We start from the raw sequence: 9,275 nt of genomic DNA on the forward strand, positions 1-9,275 counted from the left end.
TAGGTGGTCATAGTCCACGGGCGCGCGCGCTGGGGCTGCAGCGGGCCGCCGGGAGCTGTGAGGCGACTCTATGGGGCCCCCCAGCCCTCAGCCATTGTTCAGGGCCGCCGGCCCCTGGACGAAGGAGGATGGCCCCCGAAACCGGACGGGAAGGTCGTGCGCCTGTGGAGGCCAGCTCTCCACCATCGCTGTGCACCGCTGGGCCAGGACCGCCTCAGGAGGCGGGCGCTGTCCTGGGGGCCGTGGACGGAGGGCCGCTCCGCATGGCAGGGCGAAGCGCTGGTGATGTCCAGGACTGGCGGGCTGCAGGGGTCCTCCCGCCGTGCTGCAAAGGGGAAGAGAAGACAACGTGAGGGGCGGCTGCGGCGATGGGGCTGTCCCGAGAATAAACACGGGCCACGGCAGGTGGAGCAGCCCTTGAACATGCACTTAGAGGAGTCACCGTTGGCGCGATTTCAAACCCACTCAGCGGGAGAAGACGACCATGGAGTCCCCACGTACCCACCAACGATCTATCCACACCTACAGTGTTCCACCTAACACGAAACTCACCACTTTAAAGTAGAATTCAGTGTGGTTTTTAGGCTATTCGCTAGGTGTGTAACCTTTACCAACTATCCAGTTATGGAATATTTACCCCCATAAGAAACCTTACCTGTTAGCACTCACTCCCAACCCCCCACAGAAGTCTAAAGACACCCCCACACATCAAGACATTCTACCTTTAAACATCTTACCTTGATAGTCTTTTTAAAAAAATAAAGTCGTCAGATGACTATCATGAGACCATGAGCATACTCATCAGAATTATTTAATGCCGTCTACAGCCCTGTCTTGGTGGTGAAGTGGTTATGCATTAGGCTATGATCCGAAAGGCCAGCAGTTTCAAATCACCACAGGCTCCTTGGGAGAAAGACGGGGGTTTCTACTCCCAAAGAGTTACAGTCTTGAAAATTCTTGGTGGGCAGTTTTACCCTGAGTTTTTGAATGACTTGTTACCTGCATTAAAATACCCCCCATTGCCTCAAAAGTGTCCTCTTGGAGTTGGTTTGCTCAAATCACGATCCAAACTCACGTCACACTTGGCTCTGGTAGATGAATTTCTTAAAGCTCTTCTACTCTAGAAAACCCCCCTGCTTCCTTAGATCTGATGTCATGTACTTGAAGGGACCAGGGCCCTTGTCCTGTAGCTTCCTGCTTTCTGGACCCGCTGGCCATGCCCTGCCGTGCCGTCTGACGCCTTCCCCTGACCCTTTGTAGTTCCTGTAAACTGGTGGCTGTGCGTGGTGCCCAAATTCTTGTCCAGCTGCTCCGCAGGCAGCCCCCCCAGAAAGGAAGTGAGAACGCCGGAGGGCTTGAGGGGAGGCAAGCCAGAAGGGGACGCCGGGGACGCCCTGGGAACCTGTGATGAACGGACACTACGGAAGAGGGGCCTCTGCTCCCATCAAGAGCTACCGGCTCAGAAACCCACAGGGGCAGCTTTACCCTGTCTTTCAGTGTCATCATGGGTCAGCACTGACTTTTTATTTTCTGATTATGAATGGGTACATCAGCCCCTTTCTCTCAGAGGCTATGGACTTCCCAGTGATTGACACTAAAACCCAAATGCCTCCCAACTTACAAGACCCCTAAGATCTTGCCCCTGCCGGCCTCCTTGGCATCTCTCCTCTCCCCGGCTCAAGTCCACTCACATTGGCCTTCATTTCTGTTCTGACCCCCGAGCTCAGCCCAGGCCGACTGGATCGTCTCTGCCCTGCTCCTTGGCAAGCTGGTTCCTTTGCTGATGCCAGCTCTTCAAGCACCTCCCCCAGCCCCCAGTGTAGGTGGGCAAGTCCCCGCCGCCCTCAGACCTTTCTCACCACCTGCTCTGCTTGCTTTTCCTCCTCCTTAGCAGATCCCAACTGCAATGGTTTGTTCATGACCCATTTGCTGGCTGCCTCCGCCACGGCAATGTCAATTCAGCGCCAGGGCTGTTGGCGCTGCTCATGCAAGAGTCCCCAGCAGGGAGAACGGCGTCCAGGACGCTCGTCCATGTGTATGTGCCAACGCCCAGCCGTGGCTGCTGCCTGGCCGCTGTGCAGGTGCCTACTGACGCGTAGTCCTCCAGGGAGGAGTTGACATCGAGGCCAAGCAGCACAGCACCCTCCATGGGATCAAGCCCCCTTTGTCTCCATCTCCATCTTCTGAGCGTTGTGACCCCAATAACCATGCCCCGTCTTGCTTCTAACAGAGCTGATCTTGTTCAGAGACAGAGGGCCAGTCTGGTCAACATTAATTGTTACTTCAAATGCAAGGAAACTAGAGGCGCCCGCGGAGGTGTGTTGTGTGGATAAGGGGGCCTTCCCTAACCTAGATGTGCCGGGTGAGTGAGGTCACATAGCTATACTGAGGAGGAGCACAGCTTCTGAGGAAGGAAACTCTTTGGGGGTGCAGCCCCTTCCTGTTTCTCAGGAGCATGGGGGCAGCAGAGGGGACGGGCACAGAAGGGGGTAGAAATGAGGCCACTGGAAGGCCCAGAGGGCTGGGTCGGCGAGGGGTGGTAGCAGGGAGGCCACCCTCCAAAGGGGCAGACCGATGGCCCCACCCTGGCAACGGAGCCTATGGGAATGTAGGTGCTAGGTGACCGGCGACAAATCAGTGCATAGCATTTTCCAGTAGAAACAGCGAAGAACTCCCACACCACCAACCCCAGGCTACCAAGCAGAGAGGACCGCTGGAAGAAGGGCATGGAAACAGATGCCAAAGGCCCAGGGGTGCAGGGGATGGTGGGGGGACTGGGCCTTTCCCTACTCCCAGCCTCTGTCCCTTAAAGCCCTCCTTCCCCTACTAAACGCCCTCATTTCTTTTTTGACTGCCTTCACCCCACCTTGAGAATCTGGGCAGCTGCTAGACCCTAGTGTCTGAATAGTTGTGCAAAACAGTGGCAACGTCTTCAATTAGTTGCACGCGTTTCTGGTCAACAAATAAATGCCTTTTACGAACATCACCAACAGACACCACCGTGAGGGTCGAGAAATATGAGCGGGCTTCTGGGGACAATGGAAATGGAAACATAATGGGGTCTTCCCAACACCTTTTGGAAGCCCCCTCCTACCGTAGGCTGGGCCGGGGCAGGGGAGCAGCACTCGGCTGCTCTGCCAGAGATGACGGATGGAGCCCAGGGCTCCACTCAGCGGGGCTCTGTCTCCCAGGCCGAGTGAGGGCACCGTTGCGGGGCTGGCAGGCCAGCCTGCACAGGAGCCCCAGCCTGGGCTCAGCCTGCGCCGAGCGTAGGGAAAGACCAGCTCTTTGAGGCCAGTTAGCGAAGCAGGCGGTGCAAACTGGCTCAGACTTGCTTGTGCCAGCACCTCCTGGCAGATGGGCTTGGTTGCCAGCACTCTGCTTCCAGCCCGGTCAGAAGCCCCCAATCCAATTTGCTCCCCTCTGTGAAAATACACAGATGTTCTTGTCGGCCCCAGTCTCTGCACAAATCCCTCTCTGAGCAGGTGTGGCTGGGTCTGCCTGTGACATGCAGACGGGGAGCGGCACCCCCAGACTCTCCAGGTCCCAGGGATTGGTACAGGCTTGCTCCCTTCCCAGCTGTCTCCCTTCAAGCTCACCCTTCCTAAAAGCACCCGGACCTTCCTGATGGGAAACCCTCATGGAACCACCGAGCCTGCCGGGGTTCAAATCCAGACTGGTCGCCCACAGGCTAGTTAGATAGGAGATGCTGCCTGGCCCGGTGCCAGCCCCAGGACCCATGGCGGAGGATCGTTGCAACCCATAGGGTTTTCATTGGTTGATCTCCGGTAGATCACCAGGTCTCCCTGCTGCCCCAGCACCTGCTCCAATTACCCCTATATTGTGTATCTTTGGCGGAACCTACCCTGTGTGCATGGGCGCGTGCGCGCGCGCGCGCGCGCACACACACACACACACACAGAAACACAGCCTTGAGTGGGCCTGCAGGCTCTCCTGGGGCCCCGCACAGGGCTCATGAGGGCAAGGAGGGTGCAGGGTATACTGGTAAATGGCAGGGGGAGCTGGCATTCCCCAGGAAATGGCTTCTGTCGGGGCTCCTTCTCTCCTTGCTCCCCCACCTTTGTCCCCTAATTTCTCAAGCAAGACTGCTCTTCTGACCTCCTGGAGATTCTGTAAGCCTCAGAGAAGTCCCAGGCTTGCCCAGGCTTAGCCTGTGCTGCTGGCATACGAGGCTGCTGCGTGACACGGGGGCTGTGGGGGCTGTGGCTGAGGTGGCGAGTAACCAGCGGTGTGAAGAGAGGGGCGCTGAGGTGGGAGAGTCGGTCCGGCCGCATTTGCTGCAAGTAACAGCGTACCACCCGGCGGGGCCTGGGGTACCGACACATTTAATGGTCTCAGTAAGAAGGAGACCAGAGATGCCCGGCTGGACCCTGAGGACAGCAGGCCCTTTCCCTGGGTCCCTCCGCCTCCCTCCTGTGCTGCTGGCTTCCCTCTCGTGGTGCAGTGCCTCACAGCCACAAGATGACAGCCACAGCCTGCTTCTCACGGAACCACGGGTCAGGGAGGACGGGCAGGGGTGATGTCAGAATGTGCCAGCCACCAGTCTGAAGCAATCAGGGAGAAACATCTTTTCCAGAACCTTCCCTCCCCCCTTTCCCACTCCTCCGTGGAGGTGTTTCCATGTCTCAGTGGCCAGAAATTGGTCACATGGCCATGCCAGCTGACAGGGAGGCTGAGAAGGCCAGGAGCTGTGATGGTCCTGACTGGCTTGTCCTTGGGCCAGTCAGGACTCACCCCCGGGGGCTGGGCAAGGGGCAGCATCTCAGAGGGGAAGCCTGTGTGTTTCCCTCCTGCTCGGCCTGCAGAGACCCAGAAAGGCAGTGTGGCCCCCATCGAACAGGTACCTCGGAGCCGGTCCAGAGGCCATGGTACGTGCCTGCCTACCTGCATGACGGTGTACCTGTGTGCAAATGTTCCCAAGTTGTCACTGAGGGAGCGGGGGACTCCAGCCAGCACCCAACAGCCAGGAGGCTGGGACAGTAGAAGGTGCTGTAGTTTGCTTCTCTGGTTTAACTTTGGTGGGGGGGCTCCCCTCTAGGGCCCTGCCCTGACTCTTAACCAATAGACTAGAGGTGTGGGAAGTGGAGGGCACCTCTCTCTGGCCCAGAACAAACCATGAGACTGGGTCAGAACGGATGAGACCCGGGGAGGTTTACCCAGGAGCGCCGAAGTCTGCGTGTGAGAGGGCGTGAAGGAGGGAGCCACAGCGGCCCCCAGAGAAGGGACTGAGAGCTGAGAAGCGGGGGGCTGCTGTCCTCCTCTCAATCTCGACGTCAAATGGCACCCGCAGGCGGCCCACCCCTGACCATTTAGTTACACTACGCACCTGCCACACGATGCACACACACCTCCAGCAGTGGTTACATAGAGACACTTGTGTGGGCCTGGCCCTGCTCTGCGCTGAGCACGCAGCAGATGTTTCTCTCTGAATGCTCACCACCTTTGTCTGGGTGCCTTTATGATTGCCACTCCACGACCAGGAGACTGATGAAGAGGCAGGAAGTAGGCTGTCCCGGGCCCTACAGATGTCTACAGGGTGGAGGGGTTCCTTCTTGGACCCCTGCTGTTCAATTTCGGAGTCAGTCCCATCCCACACCCCCTCTGGTCACAGACGAGCTCCTGGCCTGACTGCAGACCGGCCAGTCCCAGTCCCCATCGCGCTTCGAATGCCACACTCACGTCTACCTGCTTACCTGACAGGACACACTTCCTGAACACACAGGGCGGGCAGCTTCTGGGTACACACACCTCATTTGTTTCCCCAGTACACATGCACACACTCACTCAAAGACCACACACTCGACACATCATCCCGCCAAGGCACGTTTACACACTGAATGTCACTGGAATGGCAAGGGCTCTGCTCTGTGGGCCACCTTTGGAAGCACCCCCCCCCTATAATTTACTGAAGAAATAAATGAAGCAAAGCTTACATCTGTTGACGAGCTTCAAAAACCCACACCGGGGCCGGCCCCATTACCAACTAAGTGGACAGACCCCCAGTCCCCCAGAAGAATTCACTTCAGAGGACAGCACTGAAGCTACAGCTCAGGGAGAGGGACATGTCTGATCAGAGCACACGGGAGCAAATGAGGGGCAGGAAAAAAGAGTGGAGCACATCCTGGCCCACCAAGCCCTGAGGACAACATCCCTGCTCAGAGCAGCCAATGCACAGAGAGGACCATATGGCCGGCCCCATCATGAGACACAATGTTCCTCACTGACCCATAGCCCTACAGGGGACAACACTGGAGACAGAGTGTGGGAATTGTGCCCGCCCTGACTCCACCATACAAGGCGAGACGCTGGGGCATGCAACAGAGCAGCAAGGGGAGCAGAGCAATGACGTCCCCAGGGGACACCAAAAATAGACTGGGGCCAAGGCGTGGCGCCCCATTAGACGCAACTGGAAAATACTTGTAAAGGACAACAAATAGACCTTGAACTATTTACAGGCTTTTTTTTGGTCGTTGCCTTTTTGTTGTAGTTGTAGCTATTGTTTTATTTTCTATTGTTGCTTTGTTGTGCTCAGTCTTGTGTTTGTGCATATTGTTGTCTCTGCATGTCTATCTGGATGGGATAGGAGGGATACACGAGCAGTGGGACAACAGTTCCAGGGGGACATAGGAGAGGGGGAGGCGGGGGAAAGGAAGTGGGTGTTAACCCAGGGACAAGGGAACTACAAGTGACAGAAAATCGATGGTGAGGAGGGTGTAGGAGGTCTGGTAGGGCTTGAGCAAGGTCAATGTAACCGAGAGGAATTACTGAAACCCAAATGAAGGCTGAGCATGATAGTGGGACAAGAGGAAAGTAAAAAGAAATAAACAAAAGAACTAGGAGGCAAAGGGCATTTACAGAGGTCTGAATACAGGCATGTATATGTGTAAATATGTTTACATATGATGATGGAAAAATAGATCTATGTGCATATATTTATAGGTTTAGTATTAAGGTAGCAGTGGGACATTGGGACTCCACTCAAGTACTCCCTCAACAGAAGAACACTTTGTTCTAATAATCCAGCACTCTGAGATGCTCACCTTTCTGACAATTGCTGAAGACAAAGTGGGTGCAGAAGCAAATGTGAAGAAAGCTGATGGTGCCCGGCTATCAAAAGATATAGCATCTGGGGTCTTAAAGGCTTGAAGATAAACAAGCGGCCATTTAGCTGAGAAACAACAAAGTCCACATGGAGGAAGCACACCAGCCTGGGTGATCATGAGGTGTCAAAGGGATCAGGTATCAGGCATCAAAGACCCAGAGCAAAAAATCATAATGTGAATGAGGGGATTAGTGCAGAGTGGAGGCCCAAAGCCAATCTGTAAGCAATTACACATCCCCTTACAGAAGGGTCGTAGGAGGAGATGGGCCAGTCAGGGTGCAGTACAGTGAACCCTCGCCACTTTGCGCTTCGACTTCCGCGGCTTCTCTCTATCGCGGTTTTTGCGTAACAGCGCATGCTCTGTCATTACTGCCACTGGTTGGCTCATACTGTACACGCTTGATGCCATAAATAATATAATAAATAATAAATGATAATTGTAACATCCAAAATGTTTTACTGTATTTTCCCTTTTTCGTTTAATAAATTGGGTAATACGAGTGTAATGGTGACTAAAGGGTGTTTTTCCATGTCCTCTATGCTCTAACTACGAAAATATTTGATTTACAAATAAGGAATCCTACTTCGCGGAATTTCATTTATCACGGTAGGGTCTAGAACCGATTAACCGCGATAAACGAGGGTTCACTGTATAGCACCGATGAGACACACAGCTTTCCTCTGGTTCTTTAATGCTTCCTCCCCCACCACTATCATGACCCTAATCCTACCTCTGGCTACACCACAGCATGTAAAGAGCTGGAAACACAGGGAATACAGGGCAAATGAACCCCTCAGGACCAATATTGAGAGTAGCCATACCAGGAGGGTAAGGAGAAGGTGGGGGGAGAAAGGGGGAACCGATCACAATGACCTACCTATAACCCCTTCCCAGGGGGATGGACAACAGACAAGGGGGTAGGGAGACGCCAGACAGTGCAAGACATGAAAAAATAATAATAATTTATAAATTATCAAGGGTTCATGAGGGAGGGAGGGAAGGGAAAAAATGAGGAGCTGATACCAAGGGCTCAAGTAGAAAGAAAATGCTTTGAAAACGATGATGGTAGCATATGTACAAGTGTGTTTGAGACAATGGATGGATATATGGATTGTGATAAGAGTTGTATGAGCCCCCAATAAAATGATTAAAAAAACAAAACAAAAAAACCCACCCACACCTTTACCCAACATTCATCAGCACCTGCATACCACGTCACAGTGGCGGGCAGGCCGCAGGGACGGAAAAGGGACTCAGGTAAGGGCGCTGTGGCAGAAAAGCTCATGGGATTGGTTCCTCAGAGCAGCCTGACCAGGGCTCTGCTGGGCACCATGTATGCGGCCCCTGATGCCCCAGTCTCTATCAAGGACATGCCCAGGCGAGCCCCTGAGCATGAGACTGCCCTCCCCGGGCTGGCCAGCTATTCACTTTTACACACTCGCTGCCTGAGAGTAAAGCTTTCTTCCACTGCAGGCCTACGCCCAGAGAGAAAGCAGGGCAGGCTGTGTTTGCATGGAGACTGTACAGCAGAGCTTGCATTCCGAGCACTAGGCTTGTGAATGAATGAATGAGTGAATGAATGCATGAAGCACCATAACCTATTCATTCCAGCAGAGGGCAGACTCCCGCAGAGCATCTGGTGGCTTCAAACTGCTGACTTTGAGGCCAGCAGCAACATACAACCCCTCTGCCACCAGGGTGCCCGAAGACCTCCTTCTAGGGGACGGATTCCTTCACAGCCTGGAGCGCTTCCTGCACCCCTGGCTTGCAGCAGCCCCACCGAGGAGGAGGGTGCACCCCCAGACCCTTACAAGGCGGCACCTCCTTCGTTCTGAACGTTGAGGGCTAGTCCGTGCACAGCTGAACTACAGTGCCGGGATGATGAAGCTAATGCACTTGGCTGCTAGCTGGGAGCCTGCGGGTTCAAGATCACCTACAGGTGGCTGGGGAGAAAAGCTGTGTGCACCACAGTTCCCTCCTGACACACTTGGCTCCAAGTGTGCGTACCAGTCCAGGGAGCCCAGGAGCCCCTCCCTGCTGATGCCAGCATGTGACAAACCCCCTCCACGTGCCAGCTGCATCCTATGGACACCTTCATGCCCCTCCCCTGTTCCGTTCAGACCCCAGCTGCCCACTGGCCATCTGGGACAT

The 9,275-nt window shown here is 54.8% G+C and overlaps 1 long non-coding RNA gene across 1 annotated transcript in view; it reads right to left on the minus strand.

Annotated features, from left to right (window-relative positions):
* The window catches only part of LOC123522026, a 145,269-nt gene continuing 135,994 nt past the window's right edge, over nucleotides 1-9,275 (minus strand). Inside the window, exon 4 of the long non-coding RNA XR_006680337.1 lies at nucleotides 1-325. This is a non-coding gene — a long non-coding RNA (uncharacterized LOC123522026). The remainder of the gene's footprint in view (nucleotides 326-9,275) is intronic.

Source organism: Echinops telfairi, unplaced genomic scaffold (genome assembly GCF_000313985.2).
Source record: "Echinops telfairi isolate 266 unplaced genomic scaffold, ASM31398v2 ScPeMD7_655;HRSCAF=1070, whole genome shotgun sequence".
In the NCBI taxonomy this organism is placed as follows: Eukaryota; Metazoa; Chordata; class Mammalia; order Afrosoricida; family Tenrecidae; genus Echinops; species Echinops telfairi.